General features: G+C 38.0%; 1 protein-coding gene across 1 annotated transcript in view; it reads left to right on the top strand.

Moving 5' to 3' along the window:
* Positions 1-17834, top strand: part of USP36 (ubiquitin specific peptidase 36) — a 195389-nt gene extending 177555 nt beyond the window's left edge. Inside the window, exon 20 of the mRNA XM_053706269.1 lies at positions 15242-17834. The gene's annotated coding sequence lies outside the window, so the exon portion shown is untranslated. The remainder of the gene's footprint in view (positions 1-15241) is intronic.
* Positions 17835-23969: the final 6135 nt, after the last annotated feature.

Below are 23969 nucleotides of genomic sequence, written 5' to 3'. Positions count from 1 at the left end.
CTCAAAATAGGCTAATAGGAATTCATGATATAAGTAGATGTGTAGGACTGGGTTATATCTACATAAAACATAACTTTTATTAAATTCAATAAAAAACTTTTGTATATAAGTGATAAACATTCACTCCATGTGTTGTGTATTAAAAATAAAATAAAAAAATGAAATGAATGCTGCAGTGCCAAATAATGGCCGTACAAGTTATGTCAAGTGGGTAGCTGGTAGTCTCAGATGTTATGGAGTGCTTAGCATTAGCAACAATGGTTAGTCCAATACAAGGAGGGAAGATACACTTCCACAAATTATTATGCTAAATACAGAGCTCAGCCATTGTGAGCCTGAATTAGCATCGCAAGTTCTGTATATGGTTACACATTAGGGTTGGACTGTAAGGAAGTCTATCTGAATTCAATGTCAGGACAGGGTCCAACACTGGTAGAGTGTAAATACTATACTGCTATCATGTATATGTTGCTAAGAACAGTTATTCCCACAAGACCTGTGTGTGTGGATGGTGCATCTGGCAGGGGTGTACCACAAAATGCTCACGGATTGCACAAGAAACTAATCTAAAAAGAGGATTGACCTCGCACAAATTATCTAGCTAGTGCAATACTGGAGCGGTACTACACCCTGTCAGAGTCCCATACTACGTATCTTAATGTTTGACAATTATATACTAGTGACCGCAATGAAGTTCCACATATATGCCCAGAAAAGGGCTAAATAAGTCTATGGAATATTAAGTAATAAGTATATAATGCGGCTAAGCTTATCCCAATTATACACACACAAACGTTATAATACTGTCAGCATTCAAATCGAGCGCCTGATGCGCATTTCGCCACCTCCGTGGCTTTCTCAAAGGCTAACCCGTCCTGCCTCCACTCGAGCGGTTAAATACCGCTCAGAGCCAATCACGGGTGAGTAAACATACACACCCTCTAACGGCTGGCCAATCACATATCGTCTACCCGATAGGGTAGAGGTCCGTCACATGACTTCTAATGCAGACGAAAATAGGCGTGATCCATCACGCGAATAGGCATCCGCAATAGCTAATATTATCTTGGGATATAAGTTATTCCCATAGGTTGTTTATGTTACTCGTAGCATTGCCATAGCAATCGGGCATATTAATATTAATCTGTATTGGGTACAAGAGATAATAGCTCTTAAACCAGAGTATCATTACAAGTGTTTCGTTGCCTCTATTGCTATGATGATGGCTCATATTCAATTGCAACATATCGATAACCTGATAGTAGTGTTGCTACAGAATGTAACATGTTCATTTGTAAAGCTGTATCACATAGACTTAGGGTGTGTGAATCCTGTATCGTAGTAGTAGTGATGGTATACATAGGGCCGACATTTCAGCCCACACCACTTCAATTAGAAGATGTTATGTAGTGGTTGAATTTATTATGGAGCCTGAGATAGGGAAATGGACACATATATCTATTGCCCTTTGCAATTATTAGAGGTGTTATGTTTTAATTCAGATCATATGCCTAAAGACTATAGTTGTGTTCATATTTTATTGCTGCAGCAACAAAGTGGATATCGTACACAACGATCATCAACCTTAATGCTAAAACTTAGTACTCTTAATGAAATCGTACCTCACATTCTAAAGGAAGGAGTTATACCCATCTTGTTCATTAATACCTGCTGGGGCTAAAGTATTTAACCAAAATATCCAGCGGCACTCTGCTTGTAGCAGCATATTTTCTACATTCCCTGCTCTGATCCCAGGCTTGATTACTTGTAATACCGATATTTTCAATTCTGGTTTTGTGCTGTGATTTCTTAAGTAGTGTTTAGCTACTGGGGTTAGATTCTTGCCCTTCTCTTGATCTTTAAGGCAGTTTTTAATACTACTGATATGCTCACCCAGTCGTGTACGTAGTTCCCTAGTAGTGATCCCAATATATCTTTTGCCACATTTGCATAGCAGACAGTACACGACATTTTTAGTTTTGCAATTTGCAAATGCAAGCATACGTTTTATGCTTCCTGTTCGTGTCTTATATTCTCTTTCATTAGATATGTACTGGCAAAAACTGCAAGTGCCACAAGCATATGTTCCGCATATATATTTATTTGTTTTCCTTTTTGTAAAATGGCTTTTAACCAACAGGCTACCTATTGTTGGTGCTCTTCTCCAGCTTGTCTTTATTCTATCACCTACAAATGGTGATAAGTCTTTGTCAGACTTCAGAATTCCACTATGTTTATTCAAGATATTTGAGATTTTGTCATGGTTATTATTATAGGTAGTTACAAATCTGACTTCCTTTTCAGCAGTTTTTATCTTCTTTTTAGGAATCAAAAGAGTATCCCTAGGTGTTCTTTTCGCTCTCTGGTAAGCTTTGCGTATTACTTTACGACTGTATCCTCTCTCCTTCAGTCGTTGTTTCAATTCTCTTGCTCTCTCATTAAAGACTTCAAAGTCCGTACAGTTTCTCCTTATTCTGAGGAATTCTCCTGTGGGGATAGCATTTTTGGTTCCTCTGGTATGGCAACTATCGTATTGGAGAATTGAGTTAGTAGCTGTTTCCTTCCTAAACAGATCAGTTTTTATGTAATTATTCTCATCTCTATAGATATTAATGTCCAGAAATTCCACTTTGTTTCTGTTTATGTGGTATGTTAGTTTCAGATTGATGTCGTTCTCATTAAGTTTGGTAATAAATTCCTTAAACATCTCTTCACTGCCCGTCCATATTATGAAGAGATCATCTATGTATCGACACCACATATTTACATGATCAGTATATTCAGACATACTGTCAGTGAAAACATATACACTCTCCCACCACCCTAAATAGATGTTGGCATAGGTGGGGGCGCAGGATGACCCCATGGCGGTGCCCTGGATTTGCAAATAGAAATTGTCATTAAACACAAAGTAATTGTGCGTTAGTACAAATTGCAGTAGTTTAATCACAAATTTATTTCTCTCAGACCTGTCGTTGGATTGCATACTTAGGATGAGAGAGGAGCTAGACAAGAGAGAAAAAGAGATAATACAGACTAAGTGCTCTAAGATGAAGAGAGATATGATAGACTTTGAGAAAGGGAGGATATTCACATGGGATGATAAGCAACCGAGACGGAGACCACCCAATAGCCTGCCCCCACCCAAGACGACACACCAATCAGATTGTGAGTCGTCGGCAGTGGAGGACAGTGATTCTGAAAGCAACACCAATAGACCAGGTACGAGTAGTTTTTTAGGAAGGGATATGACACATTTAGACAAAGATACGAGAGACCCACCAGAAGGGGCAAAAAAAGAAAACAGGACCCTACGAGATCGGGCACGGTGGGGGTACAGATCAGAAAACGGGTACAGGAGAAGAGAGGATTGGGGGAAGCGCCCGAGGTGGTAAATGGGGATGATAATAAACTACAAGTTATCAACCTAACACAAAGAACAATTACAGAAATGCAAACCCTTGTTCTGTCTAGAGGTCTATCCTTTTCTCCATCCCCCCCCTTGGACAAATTTGATTTAATTAAGGATCTACACCTTTACTGTAGAAAATTAGTACTAAAGAAAATGTACAGTACTCATGAGGACAACTTGACTTCAGATCTCCAAACACTAGATACTCTGATTGAATTACTAAATGAGAATGAAGGAACTGAAACAAACAGAAATGATAAGTTTCTTGACAAACAAATTAGACTTAAATCCCAATATATGCCACCAACCTCGAAGGTACCACAAGTTGAGGTATTTCTGAGAATGGTCATGAATGACTTCTTAGAATTACCAGATATAAAAGTAAGAAACATCACTAAGAAAGAAGAAGAGGCTTTAAAAGAAATCAGTTCATGGGATGATGTGATCATCAAACCATCGGACAAAGGAGGAAATATTGTAATCTGGGGGAAAGATAAATACATTAATGAAGCCAATAGACAATTAAAAGACCGGAAATGCTATAAACCCCTTTTTTCCAATCCAACATCTCAATTCTTGAATGACTACCTTAAACTGATCAATGAAGCAAAGGCAGACAATCTAATCAGTGTTAAGGAACATTCGTTCCTACAAGTCAAGAATCCAAGGATTGCTACTATCTATTTCTTACCAAAAATCCACAAAAATAAAGAATTACCACCAGGTAGACCTATTGTGTCTAGCATAAACAGCCTGTGTGAACAAGGAAGCAAATTCTTGGATCTGTATTTGAGAGAGATAGTATGGGCATTACCATCTTACATAAGGGACACCATGGATGTATTGAGCAAAATAAATGATCTAATACTTGAACAAGATTCTTGCCTGGTCACTTGTGATGTTGAATCGCTCTATACTTCCATAAAACATGAATTCGGATTGAAAGCGGTTGAATTTTTCCTAAGTATGCAATCCAACGACAGGTCTGAGAGAAATAAATTTGTGATTAAACTACTGCAATTTGTACTAACGCACAATTACTTTGTGTTTAATGACAATTTCTATTTGCAAATCCAGGGCACCGCCATGGGGTCATCCTGCGCCCCCACCTATGCCAACATCTATTTAGGGTGGTGGGAGAGTGTATATGTTTTCACTGACAGTATGTCTGAATATACTGATCATGTAAATATGTGGTGTCGATACATAGATGATCTCTTCATAATATGGACGGGCAGTGAAGAGATGTTTAAGGAATTTATTACCAAACTTAATGAGAACGACATCAATCTGAAACTAACATACCACATAAACAGAAACAAAGTGGAATTTCTGGACATTAATATCTATAGAGATGAGAATAATTACATAAAAACTGATCTGTTTAGGAAGGAAACAGCTACTAACTCAATTCTCCAATACGATAGTTGCCATACCAGAGGAACCAAAAATGCTATCCCCACAGGAGAATTCCTCAGAATAAGGAGAAACTGTACGGACTTTGAAGTCTTTAATGAGAGAGCAAGAGAATTGAAACAACGACTGAAGGAGAGAGGATACAGTCGTAAAGTAATACGCAAAGCTTACCAGAGAGCGAAAAGAACACCTAGGGATACTCTTTTGATTCCTAAAAAGAAGATAAAAACTGCTGAAAAGGAAGTCAGATTTGTAACTACCTATAATAATAACCATGACAAAATCTCAAATATCTTGAATAAACATAGTGGAATTCTGAAGTCTGACAAAGACTTATCACCATTTGTAGGTGATAGAATAAAGACAAGCTGGAGAAGAGCACCAACAATAGGTAGCCTGTTGGTTAAAAGCCATTTTACAAAAAGGAAAACAAATAAATATATATGCGGAACATATGCTTGTGGCACTTGCAGTTTTTGCCAGTACATATCTAATGAAAGAGAATATAAGACACGAACAGGAAGCATAAAACGTATGCTTGCATTTGCAAATTGCAAAACTAAAAATGTCGTGTTCTGTCTGCTATGCAAATGTGGCAAAAGATATATTGGGATCACTACTAGGGAACTACGTACACGACTGGGTGAGCATATCAGTAGTATTAAAAACTGCCTTAAAGATCAAGAGAAGGGCAAGAATCTAACCCCAGTAGCTAAACACTACTTAAGAAATCACAGCACAAAACCAGAATTGAAAATATCGGTATTACAAGTAATCAAGCCTGGGATCAGAGCAGGGAATGTAGAAAATATGCTGCTACAAGCAGAGTGCCGCTGGATATTTTGGTTAAATACTTTAGCCCCAGCAGGTATTAATGAACAAGATGGGTATAACTCCTTCCTTTAGAATGTGAGGTACGATTTCATTAAGAGTACTAAGTTTTAGCATTAAGGTTGATGATCGTTGTGTACGATATCCACTTTGTTGCTGCAGCAATAAAATATGAACACAACTATAGTCTTTAGGCATATGATCTGAATTAAAACATAACACCTCTAATAATTGCAAAGGGCAATAGATATATGTGTCCATTTCCCTATCTCAGGCTCCATAATAAATTCAACCACTACATAACATCTTCTAATTGAAGTGGTGTGGGCTGAAATGTCGGCCCTATGTATACCATCACTACTACTACGATACAGGATTCACACACCCTAAGTCTATGTGATACAGCTTTACAAATGAACATGTTACATTCTGTAGCAACACTACTATCAGGTTATCGATATGTTGCAATTGAATATGAGCCATCATCATAGCAATAGAGGCAACGAAACACTTGTAATGATACTCTGGTTTAAGAGCTATTATCTCTTGTACCCAATACAGATTAATATTAATATGCCCGATTGCTATGGCAATGCTACGAGTAACATAAACAACCTATGGGAATAACTTATATCCCAAGATAATATTAGCTATTGCGGATGCCTATTCGCGTGATGGATCACGCCTATTTTCGTCTGCATTAGAAGTCATGTGACGGACCTCTACCCTATCGGGTAGACGATATGTGATTGGCCAGCCGTTAGAGGGTGTGTATGTTTACTCACCCGTGATTGGCTCTGAGCGGTATTTAACCGCTCGAGTGGAGGCAGGACGGGTTAGCCTTTGAGAAAGCCACGGAGGTGGCGAAATGCGCATCAGGCGCTCGATTTGAATGCTGACAGTATTATAACGTTTGTGTGTGTATAATTGGGATAAGCTTAGCCGCATTATATACTTATTACTTAATATTCCATAGACTTATTTAGCCCTTTTCTGGGCATATATGTGGAACTTCATTGCGGTCACTAGTATATAATTGTCAAACATTAAGATACGTAGTATGGGACTCTGACAGGGTGTAGTACCGCTCCAGTATTGCACTAGCTAGATAATTTGTGCGAGGTCAATCCTCTTTTTAGATTAGTTTCTTGTGCAATCCGTGAGCATTTTGTGGTACACCCCTGCCAGATGCACCATCCACACACACAGGTCTTGTGGGAATAACTGTTCTTAGCAACATATACATGATAGCAGTATAGTATTTACACTCTACCAGTGTTGGACCCTGTCCTGACATTGAATTCAGATAGACTTCCTTACAGTCCAACCCTAATGTGTAACCATATACAGAACTTGCGATGCTAATTCAGGCTCACAATGGCTGAGCTCTGTATTTAGCATAATAATTTGTGGAAGTGTATCTTCCCTCCTTGTATTGGACTAACCATTGTTGCTAATGCTAAGCACTCCATAACATCTGAGACTACCAGCTACCCACTTGACATAACTTGTACGGCCATTATTTGGCACTGCAGCATTCATTTCATTTTTTTATTTTATTTTTAATACACAACACACGGAATGAATGTTTATCACTTATATACAAAAGTTTTTTATTGAATTTAATAAAAGTTATGTTTTATGTAGATATAACCCAGTCCTACACATCTACTTATATCATGAATTCCTATTAGCCTATTTTGAGTGCTCAGGTATATCCATTTCTTCTTCTCATATTTCTATGTTAATACAGGATATTGAGCACCCCCCCACTCCTTTATGATTCTGATGAAGGAAAGATAATTTTCCTCCCTAGAGATAGGAGTTAATTTTGTTGGGGAACGTATAAGCACTACTAAGATAGTAATATTCCTCTTCTCTAAACTCTTAAACTAAGTATTAGCCAGACTACCTGAACTTAGAGGTAAGCGAGATAGCTCTGGTTTGAGACAAAATGCAGAGCATACTGACGCTTTAAGAACCATGTCTGATACTGCCTCACAATATGCAGAAGCTGAGGAAAGAGAGCTTCAGTCAGTGGGTGATGTTAATGACTCAGGAAAGATACCTGATTCTAATATTTCTACATTTAAATTTAAGCTTGAACACCTCCGCGTGTTGCTTAGGGAGGTTTTAGTTGCTCTGAATGACTGTTATACCATTGCAGTGCCAGAGAAATTGTGTAGACTGGATAAATACTTTGCAGTGCCGGTGTGTACTGATGTTTTTCCAAATACCTAAAAGGTTTACAGAAATTATTAATAAGGAATAGGATAGACCAGGTGTGCCGTTCTCTTCCCCTCCTATTTTTAGAAAAATGTTTCCAATAGACGCCACCACATGGGACTTATGGCAGACAGTCCCTAAGGTGGAGGGAGCAGTTTCTACTCTAGTAAAGCGTACTACTATCCCTGTCGAGGACAGTTGTGCTTTTTTTTTTAGATCCAATGGATAAAAAATTAGAGGTTACCTTAAGAAAATATTTATTCAACAAGGTTTTATCCTACAGCCCCTTGCATGCATTGCCCCTGTCACTGCTGCTGCGGCGTACTGGTTTGAGTCTCTGGAAGAGGCTTTACAGGTAGCGACTCCATTGGATGACATACTTGGCAAACTTAGAGCACTTAAGCTAGCCAATTCTTTTATTCTGATGCCATTGTTCATTTGACTAAACTAACGGCTAAGAATTCTGGTTTTGCTATACAGGCGCGCAGAGCGCTATGGCTTAGATCATGGTCAGCTGACGTGACTTCAAAATCTAAGCTACTTAACATTACCTTCAAGGGGCAGACCCTATTCGGGCCTGGTTGAAGGAGATTATTGCTGATATCATTGGAGGAAAAGGTCATGCCCTTCCTCAGGACAGGTCCAAATCTAGGGCCAAACAGTCTAATTTTCGTGCCTTTCAAAACTTCAAGGCAGGTGCGGCATCAACTTCCTCTAATAATAAACAAGAGGGAACTTTTGCTCAATCCAAGACGGTCTGGAGACCAAACCTGACATGGAAAAAAGGTAAGCAGGTAAAAAAGCCTGCTGCTGCCTCTAAGACAGCATGAAGGAACGGCCCCCTATCCGGGAACGGATCTAGTAGGGGGCAGACTTTCGCTCTTTGCCCAGGCGTGGGCAAGAGATGTTCAGGATCCCTGGGCGTTGGAAATTATATCCCAGGGATATCTTCTGGACTTCAAAGCTTCCCCCCCAAAAGGGAGATTTCACCTTTCACAATTATCTGCACACCAGATAAAGAGAGAGGCATTCTTACACTGTGTACGAGTCCTCCTAGTTATGGGAGTGATCCATCCAGTTCCAAAGGAGGAACAGGGACAGGGTTTTTACTCAAATCTGTTTGTGGTTCCCAAAAAAGAGGGAACCTTCAGACCAATTTTGGATCTAAAGATCTTAAACAAATTCCTCAGAGTTCCATCATTCAAGATGGAAACTATTCGTACCATCCTACCACTGATCCAGGAGGGTCAATATATGACTACAGTGGATCTAAAGGATGCTTATCTTCACATTCCAATACACAAAGATCATCATCGGTTTCTCAGGTTTGCCTTTTAAGACAGGCATTACCAGTTGTAGCTCTTCCCTTGGGATTAGCTACAGCCCCAAGAATCTTTACAAAGGTTCTAGGGTCACTTATGGCGGTCCTAAGGCCGCGGGGCATAGCAGTAGCCCCTTATTTAGACGACATTTTGATACAGGCGTCAAACTTCCAAATTGCCAAGTCTCATACGGACGTAGTACTGGCATTTCTGTGGTCGCATGGGTGGAAAGTGAACGAGGTAAAGAGTTCTCTATCCCCACTCACAAGAGTTTCCTTTCTAGGGACTCTGATAGATTCTGTAGAAATGAAAATTCACTTGACGGAGTCCAGGTTATCAAAGCTTCTAAATTCCTGCCGGGTTCTTCATTCCATTCCGCGCCCTTCGGTGGTTCAATGTATGGAAGTAATCGGCTTAATGGTAGCGGCAATGGACATCGTGCCGTTTGCACGCTTACATCTCAGACCGCTGCAACTATGCATGCTCAGTCAGTGGAGCGGGGATTACACAGATTTGTCCCCTCAACTGAATCTGGACCAGGGATTCTCTTCTCTGGTGGCTATCTCGGGTCCATCTGTCCAAAGGTATGACCTTTCGCAGGCCAGATTGGACAATTGTTACGACAGATGCCAGCCTTCTAGGTTGGGGTGCAGTCTGGAACTCCCTGAAGGCTCAGGGATCGTGGACTCAGGAGGAGTCTCTCCTTCCATTAAATATTCTGGAACTAAGAGCGATATTCAAGGCTCTTCAGGCTTGGCCTCAGTTAGCAACTCTGAGGTACATCAGATTTCAGTCGGACAACATCACGACTGTAGCTTACATCAACCATCAAGGGGGAACGAGAAGTTCCCTAGAGATGTTAGAAGTTTCAAAAATAATTCGCTGGGCAGAGATTCACTCTTGTCACCTATCAGCTATCCATATCCCAGGTGTAGAGCACTGGGAGGCGGATTTTCTAAGTCGTCAGACTTTTCATCCGGAAGAGTGGGAACTCCATCCGGAGGCATTTGCACAACTGATTCATCGTTGGGGCAAACCAGAACTGGATCTCATGGCGTCTCGCCAGAACGCCAAGCTTCCGTGTTACGGATCCAGGTCCAGGGATCCCAAGGGGACACTGATAGATGCTCTAGCAGCGCCCTGGTCTTTCAACCTGGCTTATGTGTTTCCACCGTTTCCTCTGCTCCCTCGACTGATTGCCAAGATCAAGCAGGAGAGAGCATTGGTGATTCTGATAGCACCTGCGTGGACATGTCATCCTTTCCACCATGGTCTCTGCCTCTGAAACAGGACCTTCTACTTCAGGGTCCTTTCAACCATCCAAATCTAATTTCTCTGAGGCTGACTGCCTGGAGATTGAACGCTTGATTTTATCAAAGCGTGGATTCTCCGAGTCAGTTATTGATACCTTAAGACAGGCACGAAAGCCTGTCACCAGGAAAATTTACCATAAGGTATGGCGTAGATATCTTTATTGGTGTGAATCCAAGGGTTACTCATGGAGTAAGGTCAGGATTGCTAGGATATTATCTTTTCTCCAAGAAGGTTTGGAAAAAGGATTGTCAACTAGTTAAGCGTCTGGCAGATGTTCCAGACGTTCAGGCATTTTGTCAGGCTTTAGTTAGAATCAAGCCTGTGTTTAAACCTGTTGCTCCACCATGGAGCTTAAACTTGGTTCTTAAGGTTCTTCAAGGAGTTCCGTTTGAACCTCTTCATTCCATAGATATCAAGCTTTTATCTTGGAAAGTTCTTTTTTTTGGTAGCTATTTCCTCGGCTCGTAGAGTCTCTGAGCTATCTGCCTTACAATGTGATTCTCCTTATCTGATTTTTCATACGGATAAGGTAGTCCAATTTTTAGCAGATATGAATTGTAACACCCTAGGTTTAAAATTTACAAATGTTATAAGTAAAGAAAAAATAGTATTCCTCGATCTAGAAATTGAAATAGTAGATAACTCATTAAACACGAAAACACATTTTAAGCAAGTAGATGCTAATAACCTAATACACTCAGAGAGCTGCCATCTAAAAAGATGGAAAGAGAACGTACCAAAGGGACAATGCATCCGTTTGCGTAGAAATTGTTCAAAAAATACAGATTATCTGGAACAAGCTGATTTCCTGGAAAGAAAGTTCCTTGAGAAAGGTTATAACAAAGACTTAATAACTAAAGCTAAAAAAGATATTGAATCGGTTGATAGAAAAGAATTCCTGAAGTATAAAGATAAACCAAACACATCCACTCTAGATAGTAACAGCATCAATGTATCACTTATTACTAACTACAACGAAGATTTCAAAACTCTGAGAAAAATAATGAATAAACACTGGCATTTAGTACAGAATGACCCTATCATTGGTAATAAAGTCTCCCCATATCCAAATATCATCTATAGAAAGGCTAGAAATCTAAAAACCATTCTAGCTCCGAGTGAGTTCAAAAATGACTCAAACAAGACAATACAAACTAGCCTATCAGGAGAAAATATAAATGGTTTTTTTCCATGTATAAACTGCAAGTCATGTCAGTACAGTTGTAAAACAAAGGAATATAAGTCTACACAAACAGGAAAAGTATATAAAATAGATAGTACCATCAGATGCCAAGATAAAGGGATAGTATATATGATACAGTGCACATGTAATAAACAATATTTTGGGGAGACAACTAGAACCCTTAAAGAAAGGATCCGTGAGCACCTATGGACAATCGAAAAAGGAAAGAAAGATACATACTTATATCAACACTTCAAAGAAAAGCATAATAATAACTTGGCAGACTTCAGATTTTGGGGTATCAAAAAAGTAACTAAAAACTGGAGAGGGGGCAGCCTAGAAGTAGAACTACTTAGAATTGAATCAGAGACTATATACACCCTACAAACACTACAACCCCAGGGACTTAATTCAGAACTAGAAATATCCATTTTTCTATAATCGTTTATTATTTATAATTTATATTAATTTTTATTTAATTTTTATTTAACTTTAAGATATCTGGTTTTAACCTGATCAATATAACCACAAATCTTTTATTTTATCTGGTACTTTTTTTAGTTAAATACCTGACTTTTTATTTTTTTCACATCATAATTTTTGTCGCTCACACAGTTCTTACACACCACATCGGTGATTTAATATTTTGCTGTAGATATCCCCTTATATTTACCCTTATAGTTGTCAGCACAGTCATTATCTCCGATAAATTAAAGGTCTGTTATTCATATATAGCCTGTTATAGATACTCTTTGAAAACTTATCAATATTCTCCCTTTATTCAGATTGACCACATTAATTTATCTGTCCAATTTACAGGTATAGTTTTATTACTCTCACTACATCAGTGACTTAACATACACCATCTATTTCTTATATATTTCTTATATATTCCCTCAAACACTCCGCAAGGTTTAAATTTATCTAAGTGTTTAGTATCACAGGAGTTTATACTTTGTCACAACAATAATAGATTCATATCTGTTATATTGTTCGATTTATTTATATCAGAACATTGTATGTATCAAAATGTTGTATGTATCAAAAATCAGTGATATAACAAACGCTATCACTTCTATATAGCCCTTTTTATTACCCTGTATAAATATAGATATGCTAAGAAGTTTTAGTAATACAGGAGATAATGGTTATATACCACCTTATGTATATGCATAAGCAACACCTATAGTCCACCTTTATGAAAAGAGGTGTTGTATACCGGATCCAATAGGAATCAATAAGCAATCAACCAATGATATCCAAAGTACACCTTTAAAAAGTCTGTAATATACACCTGGAGTATCTTGATAAAGCCCTTTCAGGGTGAAACGCGTAGAATTTACTCCAGAAAGCTTGTTTTTATGTGGAACCCACCAAAGATTGAAATACACGCAAAAGCTGCGATCCAGCCCCTCCTGTGGACTCTCTAATTTTTTGATTTAGGAGATAAAACCGCTGCAAGGACCAGGGATCTGATCAGCAAATAGCGAGTATCCACGTTTACTACTACAACCGTTTTTAAACACGGCTACAGCAGGCACACATTTGTCTGACCTTTGTTCAACTACCATCATTTCAGTGAAAGAAACAAGTCATTATTATTAATATATTGGCCGATATATTTCTACGGAACACCAGACGTTCTACCTATCAGAAAAGGGGTGTGTAACCCAAACCGCCAATTACCATATCAGCGAGCTGTTTTGTCTTTGAAGCCGCGGAATACACCACCATACTGAGACCCGGTGCAAGGACAGAATAAACGCACGCCCGGTCTATCAGCCTTCATAAACATCTCTAACTGTAAGGTACCTTACGATTTGCAGTAACACTGTATCACATACCACCAAATATGCCCAGTTAACTGCGGCTGAGCAAACTTCTTGTCGACAGATATCACTGATTACAAGGGAGACGTCCCGAATATAATATTTGAACCATTTTAATTATATTGATGTTGTTTTATTGATTTTTTAGGAATAAATATTTTATGCAGTAAACAGCCATAGAAATTGATTTTTTTACTACACAATCTGTCACTTATTATCTTTTTTAGGAATAAATATTTTATGCATTAACAGCCATAGATATTCATTTTTTACCACACAATCTGTCACTTATTATCTATACATATAGACCTCAATTGTCCACCATATTTGACGTAGACACGTAACTTTTTTATCATTTTCACAGCTTTTTATATTTTACTCACATTAGTATTGACGATGTAAAATAGGTAAATACCTTCATCACAATTTTTGTTTACTAAAACTCGCTGCCACTATATCAAATTGTGACACTATATAGTTATTAGTAGGACTATATTAGATACCCGTATCACTTGTTTAAATCTTCACTCTGACGGACAGCCGTCTATTAATTTAACAGTCACCATTCTGGTAGTGTTATCCTAGCTAATCTAACCATTAGCGCCAGTTACCCCCTTTTAATTTTTAGCACCTACACTTTTTTAAACTACTAAGGAGGAGTAGTTTATCCTTTAACCAGGCATTTAGGATAACAGTTAGCGCCAACACTCAATTCTATACACCAAACCTGGGTTCTTACCTAAGGTGGTATCTAACAAGAATATCAATCAAGAGATTGTTGTTCCATCCTTGTGTTACACAATTTGGACGTGGTCCGTGCTTTAAAGTTTTACTTACAAGCTACTAAAGATTTTCGTCAAACATCTGCTTTGTTTCTTGTCTACTCTGGACAGAGGAGAGGTCAAAAGGCTTCGGCAACCTCTTTTTCTTTTTGACTAAGAAGCTTAATCCGCTTAGCCTATGAGACTGCTGGACAGCAACCTCCTGAAAGGATTACAGCTCATTCCACTTGAGCTGTGGCTTCCACTTGGGCCTTTAAAAATGAGGCTTCTTTTGATCAGATTTGCAAGGCGACGACTTGGTCTTCGCTTCATATTTTTTAAAATTTTTACAAATTTGATACTTTTGCTTCTTCGGAGGCTATATTTGGGGGAGAGGTTTTACGGGCAGTGGTTCTTTCCATTTAAGTTCCTGCCTTGTCCCTCCCTTCATCCGTGTACTTTAGCTTTGGTAATGGTATCCCACAAGTAATGGATGATCCGTGGACTGGATACACCTTACAAGAGAAAACACAATTTATGCTTACCTGATAAATTTATTTCTCTTGTGGTGTATCCAGTCCACGGCCCGCCCTGTCATTTTAAGGCAGGTAATTTTTAAATTTAAACTACAGTAACCACTGCACCCTATGGTTCCTCCTTTCTCGGCTTGTTTTCGGTCGAATGACTGGCTATGACAGTTAGGGGAGGAGCTATATTACAGCTCTGCTGTGGGTGTCCTCTTGCAACTTCCTGTTGGGAATGAGAATATCCCACAAGTAATGGATGATCCGTGGACTGGATACACCACAAGAGAAATACATTTATCAGGTAAGCATAAATTGTGTTTTTCAGTGAAGTCATCGTTCTGTTTCAGTTCCTTTTAGTCTGCAGTTTTTGCAAAGTATTACTAGCCAATTAAGTTGCTGTATTTCTTCTGTTTATTGTAGGCGCTGACAAGATGACAATGGAATACAGGAGGATTCTTATCTAAGGTGTTAAACCAATTACAAACAAAGCTACCTCTTCCTGCTGTCAATCAGGACACCCTCAGTCTGTGTAACACATGACCACTACAGTGGTGTGACACTAAACTTAAAAAGAGGGAAGATGCTTGTCCATTAGTGAAGTGGATCTCTTTGGACTCATTTTCTGGCTTTGCTATGAGCAACTAGTGTGGTTACGTAGGTAGCCACTGGACAAGTGACTTGATGTGTGAAGTTATGTTCTATGTGGGGGGTACATCCCTGCTGTACTGTTTCTGAACAGTCTGTGTCTTCTTTTTGAGCTCCAACAATTCCCATGCTTCATACTCAGCATAACTGGATGCACATGGATTAAAATGTGCTGTCCGTATTCCGCTGTACCATGAGATCATACTGTAAAATCACTGGCTATGTCCATCCTCATACTAATTTCCAGAGAATAACAATAAATACCTTAATTCTTCCGCTTGTGCTGGAAAATTCAACCCCACGCCTTTAATAAGAACCCACAAAAGTGTAAAGCCTGTTGCATTTTTATTTATTTTTTTTGCAACAAATTTTATATTCTCCCTTTCACATAATATAATTTTGGGGTAATAATAGAATAAGAACATATGAGTTGGAGCACAAAAACTTTGCTTTGTAATTTTTAAAGGGATTGACATAATAATTCTCTCCTTGGGGAAAAAAAAATATAACTAGTGGGTAATCAAAAAAGCTTATTTTGATTTATCATCCATGCTGTGAAATCATTACCAATTAATAATTAGTTTTATTGTACCAGACAGAATCAAATCCTAGCTCCCTACTTGGTTTTTCTTTTCTTTTGTAATTCTACAAGGATATAAACTTTGATGCGCTTTCTCAAAAAAAAATCAAACTGCTTCAGCAAGATTCTACTTGGGTCTTTGCATAACAAAGAAAATGATGTCACTGAGAACTTGTGATCAGTTGTAAATAATGTATTTTAACTTGTTGTGTCATAAATATAAACATATCAGGGGACCCCACTACTTGTGTGAAATTTTGTCTTTTGTATAAGGTTCTATAATCAGTACATTTTTACAGTAAGAATGGTTTACATAATAGTTTGGTGGTAATAATCAAAACTTATTGAACTTTATTTCTAAAAGGCAGAATTCATTATGTACATCCAGGTACAATTTAAAGGTTAACATCATTTTTCTTTTGGGGAAAAATTGTGCTTTGTCCTACGCTTCCTAGAAAGGCCAAAACGCAAAATCTGTTAACTAGGTTTTTAAAATGTTGCAAACTGCCTACATCAGCTATTTGATTTGCAGTTTACAGAATTTGGCCTCTCTAAGGGAGTGTGAGACAAAACACAACTTTTACACAAAAGCAAGAGGTTTTTAATGTCCTTTTAAGCGCTTGTCCATCATTTTGTACGCTGTGAATACATCTTAAGTCGGACAGTGTTTGCATTTTTCAGGTAACATTGGATATTTTAGATTGTTAATAATGTTTAAAAATATCTTCTGTTTGCCTACTTGTAAAACAATGGTTAAAGCATTACAAAAAGTGTTTTATGTGTTATAAATGTAGTAAACTTACTTGTTTGCTAGCACAAATGCAACCATTGCTTTTTCGCCATGCCTTACAATAGAAGTTTGGTGTTAACAGAATTTGATGGAATACACTTCTTTATATTCAAATTTCCCATTCATACCTTATTCTATGCAACCTTTAAATTGAATATGGAAAGATTATATATATTAAGTGAATAGGCTCTCCTATCTAAAATTTAATTTGAAGTCAACTGCTGTCTGATAAATCTAGGGGAGTGTATATTGTTTACTAATTTATTGGAAAAGGGTGATATTTATGACTGTACTAAAAATGATTTCTAAACTTTATATACTATTATTCCGGCAAGATTATTTTTTTAAATATTTCAAATGTAATATAAAACAAACAAATATGTATATTGGGTCCCTTTTAAGAAGTAAAACAAAGAGCAGTATATAAGCACAGTGATTTTTTTCCCTGAAAAAGAGTTAAAACCATTGAAAGTTGAAACTAACATAGCAGTGTCATTTGTGAACTTCCCGCTAAGGCTCATTGGCTGACAGTTACTTCCTGCTAAGGATAATTGGCGTATAGATACTTCCTATCTATCAGCCAGTACATAACTGATACTGCTTGTTTAGATTCAAGTTAAATTTAAAAAGATTTAAATACTGCTTTCATATGAATAATATAAAAAAGAATTGAGTACAATAACCCTTAATGTCACTTAAGTGGGTATCCAACGATATTTGTACATCTGATTCAAAATGTATAATGTGTGTATGCGTGTGTTAGTATTCACAAGAAGTGTATGATGGCATCATTACCCTTTTAAACTAAAGGTTTATTACCTGATATGCATTTATTAGCGCCTCAACCTGACTGTTTTACCAAAAAACAAAAGCATATGTACAAATTATATATAAATGTAAAGTGTAATGCAAATCTCTGGAGACTGGACTGTATCTTCTGCCAATATAGTGGGAATATGTCTTCCCATCCTGCAATAAAGCAGATGTAATAGAACAAACTGTCTGTTGTTACTCAGGGGTACTTGCAGGGGTTCAAGGTTTTCTGAATGTCATATCATCTAATGTACTAGGAACATTCCTAGAGAACAAATGGGAGGATCGGCTATTATGAGCAAACCCATGTGTATACAGAATTATAGTGCTAGGATATGAAGTTTGTTCTCAAAGTGCCACACCTTGGTGTTGCATACTTTTTGGAATTTTATTTAAAAAAATCACCCAACTGATGAATGTATATATATATATATATATATATATATATATATATATATATCATAATCTGGATGTGGTTTCGTGCCTTGAAGTTCTATCTTCAGGTTACAAAGGATTTTAAACAAACTAATTCTCTGTTTGTTATCTATTCTGGGAAGCGTAGGTTCGTTTTTCCCACATGAAAAAGAGCAGATACAATTACAAGGTGAGGTATTTGTAATGAAAAAAAAAACAGTTATTGCACATAATGTATTCCAATGGGAGAAAGGAAAATATATTCTAATTTATTAGATCATCTAATTTCTGTATTATAATGTCCAATTAAAGGGACATTAAACACATTGAGATTTTAATATAGAATGTTTAGTTATGCCTAATAGAACAACAATATACTTTTATTATCTGCTTTACCCCTTTTTAAATTTGCTCTGAAAATTGTAGATTGTCAAGGCTTACACTGCTACATATTTTTCATAATAGGCTTTAACAGATAACTGCAAAACAATTATTTATACTACGTTAAAGACACAGTGACGTCAAAATTAAACTTTAATGGTTCAGAAAGAGCATACAATTTTAAACAATTTTCCTATGTACTTCTATTATCTAATGTGTTTTGTTTTCAAGGTATTATTTGCTAAAAAAAAAAGTTTGGTGGCTGCACATAAATTCCTCTTGTCATTGGCTCAACAGATGTGTTCAACTACCTCTCAGTAGTACAGTGGTTCCCAAACGTTTTCAGGTCACTGCCACCTTGGTGCTATAAATTCACCATCAGTGCCCCTCTAACGTTTTCCATAAAAATAATATTCAGACCAGCAGTGCACAACCCCTAATAAAGATAATGACACAATACATAGCTTTTTAGATTTTATTAAAACTGTATTATCTGTATCCTCTGATACTAGCTTTTCCATCTTAATGGGAGGAGAGTCCACTGCTTCATTCATTACTTGTGGGAATTAAGAACCTGGCCACCAGGAGGAGGCAAAGACACCCCAGCCAAAGGCTTTAATACCTCCCCCACTCCCCTCATCCCCCAGTCATTCTTTGCCTTTTGTCACAGGAGGTTGGCAAGGAGTTTCGGAAGATCGGATTAGTCTTATGGAGGGTAGTACTCTTCAAAATGGGACTGGAGTTTTAAGTAGCCCTGTCAGCCTCTCAGTGAGTGCATGGGTGAATGTTAGAGCCCGAAGATGCAGGGAGAGTCTTTCTGCGAACCCATTCCGAGTCAGTTTAACAGCTCCATTAGCAATCAGCGTTGACAAGTTTTGCTTGCTGCTTTTTTTCTCTCAAGTCCATGTCAGGAGCGATGCTACTAACCTGTCACACTTGAAGGACCGTGCTCTTTTTTTCCACGGCGTTAATTCTGGTAAGATCGTTTATATATTTATATTTGATAACACATGAAGACAGGGTCACAGTGTCACTCCTTTTATCTTTATAGGAGCTCGGTCAGTGTGGAACACAGTTCATAGCGAGAAATTGAGGTGGGCCTTTTGGCGTGTTTTCTCTTGAGTGCAGGGGCGGTCCTGCATGGCACTTAATGTGACCGGGTGTGTGGCCTATGCAACTTCCTCTTTCTCAACCTGTGTTCAGAGGAGACGAAAGCTGTTTCTTGTATTCTGGGTCCTAGGAGGTGGTGAGTGCCCCAGCCCCGGCCATTGGGATATAAAGGTGCCATTAGTTTTTTTTTATCAAGTCCGCAATAAAAGCGCAAGCTATGGAGGACTCTGATATGTTAGAGCAGTGCTTGAAGAATATGTTCAAAAATTAGGAGCCAGTAAGACTATTTAGGAGCCAGGCATATTTCTTCTACAAGATACGACGAGTCCACGGATTTCATCCTTACTTGTGGGATATCCTCCTGCTAACAGGAAGTGGCAAAGAGCATTACAGCAGAGCTGTATATATAGCTCCTCCCTTCCCCTCCACCTCCAGTCATTCTCTTTGCCTGTGTTATACTAGGAAGAGGTAAAGTGAGGTGTTAGTGTTAGTTTCTTCAATCAAGAAGTTTTTTTATTTTAAAATGGTACCGGTGAGTACTGTTTTCCTCAGGGGGGTTTGGAAGAAGAATTCTTCCCTGAGGTTGATGATCTTAGCAGCTGTAACTAAGATCCATGTTGTTACCACAGATCTGAAGGTAATACAGGAGACATCTTCAGTGTGGAGACCGTGTCATGCTGTCTGCAGCATTTGAGGTATGGGCAGCCTTTTATTCTGAAGAGTCTTAGTATGTCAGAAGATGGCTGAATATGTATTCCCTTTTAGGGAAGGGGTAAGCAGTAGACCTATTTTCAAGGAGGGTGTTACTGAAACCTGTTAATTTTTATTTTCTGTTGACATTTGGGCAAGGTTTATAATGAGGGCTATGTGCTGCATTTTTCATTATAAGACACTGGGGTTTTTTTTTTTTTTTTTTTAATCAAAGATTTTTATTGAGGCAATACAAGAAAAAGAAAGAACATGAACATAATGTACATTTAGCATTACTGTGATAATTTTTGCATACATGACATTATTTATCTATTGGATACTGAAACCTTTACAAATATAAGAATAAAAGGATCTTAATTCAAGTATGATATATGTATCTCACTAATCAAACATAAAAAATATAGAAGATACTGTATGCATATAATAATCAAAGACATAAAATCAAGCATTACCTCTTTTTTCCTTTTGTTTCCTATGTAAATACATAATAAAATGATAGAATTTAAACATCCCGAGAAATTTATACTTCCTATAGAGTGGTATATTAATTATAAAATAAGTGTATTTATTATTTGAAGATTGACAAATTATAAGGAGTCAAAACAAGTTGCTCCTATGAAATACACTTGAACAGGAGGCAAAGTGCCTCATTTTCTTTATAGACAGAAGACTAAGAGCAACTTATGACAAAGCGATATCTGTGGCGGGTTAATACCGCTTATTTGTTCACCTAAAATAAGAGTGAACAATAGCTATAAGAACGGGGGGGGGGGGGGGAGCTATAGATTCTATTGGGGTTTACAGACTTTCCAGGCAGTTATCTTTATAGTTGAACAAGACACTGGGGTTTTATATGTTTACGGTGGTTAACATTTCTCTTGTTAAGTGTATCCAGTCCACGGATCATCCATTACTTATGGGATATTCTCCTTCCCAACAGGAAGTTGCAAGAGGATCACCCACAGCAGAGCTGCTATATAGCTCCTCCCCTCACTGCCATATCCAGTCATTCTCTTGCAACTCTCAACTAAGATGGAGGTCGTAAGGGGACTGTGGTGTTTTATACTTAGTTTATTTCTTCAATCAAAAGTTTGTTATTTTTAAATGGTACCGGAGTGTACCGTTTATCTCAGGCAGTATTTGGAAGAAGAATCTGCCTGCGTTTTCTATGATCTTAGCAGAAGTAACTAAGATCCTTTGCTGTTCTCACATTTTCTGAGGAGTGAGGTAACTTCAGAGGGGGAATAACGTGCAGGTTTTCCTGCAATAAGGTATGTGCAGTTAAAATATTTTTCTAGGGATGGAATTTGCTAGAAAATGCTGCTGATACAGAAGTAATGTAAGTAAAGCCTTAAATGCAGTGATAGCGACTGATATCAGGCTTATTAATAGAGATACATACTCTTATAATAGTGTATTTTAAAACGTTTGCTGGCATGTTTAATCGTTTTTTATATATGTTTGGTGATAAAACTTATTGGGGCCTAGTTTTTTCCACATGGCTGGCTTGAATTTTGCCTAGAAACAGTTCCTGGAGGCTTTCCACTGTTGTAATATGAGTGGGAGGGGCCTATTTTAGCGTTTTTTTGTGCAGAAAAAATTACACACACAGACATCCAGCTTCTTCCTGCATGTTCCAGGACTTCTCTGAAGGGCTCAAAAGGCTTCAAAAGTCGTATTGAGGGAGGTAACAAGCCACAGTAGAGCTGTGGCAGTTGTTGTGACTGTTTAAAAAACGTTTTTGTCATTTGTTATTCCGTTTTTGGTATTAAGGGGTTAATCATCCATTTGCAAGTGGGTGCAATGCTCTGCTAACTTGTAACATACACTGTAAAAATTTCGTTAGTGTAACTGCCTTTTTTCACTGTTATTTCAAATTTTGACAAAATTTGGGTTTCTTAAAGGCGCAGTAACGTTTTTTTATATTGCAATTACATCAGGGACGCCCATAGCGATTACCTTGCAGGACATGGCTGCAATCATGAATAATACCCTGTCAGAGGTATTATCTAGATTGCCTGAATTAAGAGGCAAGCGCGATAGCTCTGGGGTTAGGAGAGATACAGAGCGCGCAAATGCTGTAAGAGCCATGTCTGATACTGCTTCACAGTATGCAGAACATGAGGACGGAGAGCTTCATTCTGTGGGTGACATCTCTGACTCGGGGAAACCTGATTCAGAGATTTCTAATTTTAAATTTAAGCTTGAGAACCTCCGTGTATTGCTTGGGGAGGTATTAGCTGCTCTGAATGACTGTAACACAGTTGCAATTCCAGAGAAATTGTGTAGGCTGGATAGATACTATGTGGTGCCGGTGTGGTGCCGGTGTGTACTGACGTTTTTCCTATACCTAAAAGGCTTACAGAAATTATTACTAAGGAGTGGGATAGACCCGGTGTGCCCTTTTCCCCACCTCCTATATTTAGAAAAATGTTTCCAATAGACGCCACTACACGGGACTTATGGCAGACGGTCCCTAAGATGGAGGGAGCAGTTTCTACTTTAGCAAAGCGTACCACTATCCCGGTTGAGGACAGTTGTGCTTTTTCAGATCCAATGGATAAAAAATTGGAGGGTTACCTTAAGAAAATGTTTATTCAACAAGGTTTTATTTTGCAGCCCCTTGCATGCATTGCACCTGTCACTGCTGCGGCGGCATTCTGGTTTGAGGCCCTGGAAGAGGCCATCCATACAGCTCCATTGGAGGAAATTATTAACAAGCTTAGAACGCTTAAGCTAGCTAACTCATTTGTTTCTGATCCAAAAAATTGTGTTGTCCACAGCACAAATATATTTTCAATATGCTTTATTTAAGAAAATTTGACATTAATGGTTATTACACCTGTGAAACAACACATGTCATATACCTAATCAAGTGTCCATGTTCTCTTATCTATTTAGGCGAGACTACTCAGAAAGTGAGAGATCGTATGACACAACATAGATCCAACATTAGGCGAAAGAACATGGAAGCCCCTCTGTCCAGGCACTTCCTGGAAAAAGGACATGGGATTAGCCAGCTAAAATGGCAGGTAATCGAACAGATTAAAGTGCCCAGGAACGGCATGGACAGAGAGACTCTACTAAAAAGGAGGGAGATGTGGTGGATCCACAAGCTGGAAACTTTGGCTCCTAAAGGTTTAAATAGGGATTATGATTTATCTTGCTATTTCTGATAAATCTATACAATTCTCTAGATTACATGATAGTGTACAAAATACATAGTTTAAAGTCCAGTTGTATATAGTAAATGATTTTGTTTAACTAAATAGGATAGGTGGAATCCTTTTGTACTGTCAGTCATTATTACTACATTATTGTTTTTAAATTGTTACTTGCTTCACAGATTGTCCTGTTATTCCTCAAGAGAACCACAAGATGGTGCCAGAGTACAATCACAGAGAGACTGGCGCGAAAATGAATGTTTAAAAATAGTCTTCTGTTAAGCTAAGTATAGCATGATTAAGTGACATATGGTCACGAAACGTTGCTGTTTTAATGTCTGAATAAAGCATATTGAAAATATATTTGTGCTGTGGACAACACAATTTTTTGGATTATTGGTGGGGTTTGGCAGTTTCACCCCAGTCTTCACGTGCACTGGTTACAGGAGTGCTGGCCCTTATTGGGATATTCTCATTTGTTTCTGATGCCATTGTTCATTTGACTAAACTAACGGCTAAGAATTCCGGATTCGCCATCCA

The sequence above is a fragment of the Bombina bombina genome, chromosome 1, assembly GCF_027579735.1.
Source record: "Bombina bombina isolate aBomBom1 chromosome 1, aBomBom1.pri, whole genome shotgun sequence".
In the NCBI taxonomy this organism is placed as follows: Eukaryota; Metazoa; Chordata; class Amphibia; order Anura; family Bombinatoridae; genus Bombina; species Bombina bombina.
This window is presented reverse-complemented; position numbering and strand designations above follow the sequence as displayed.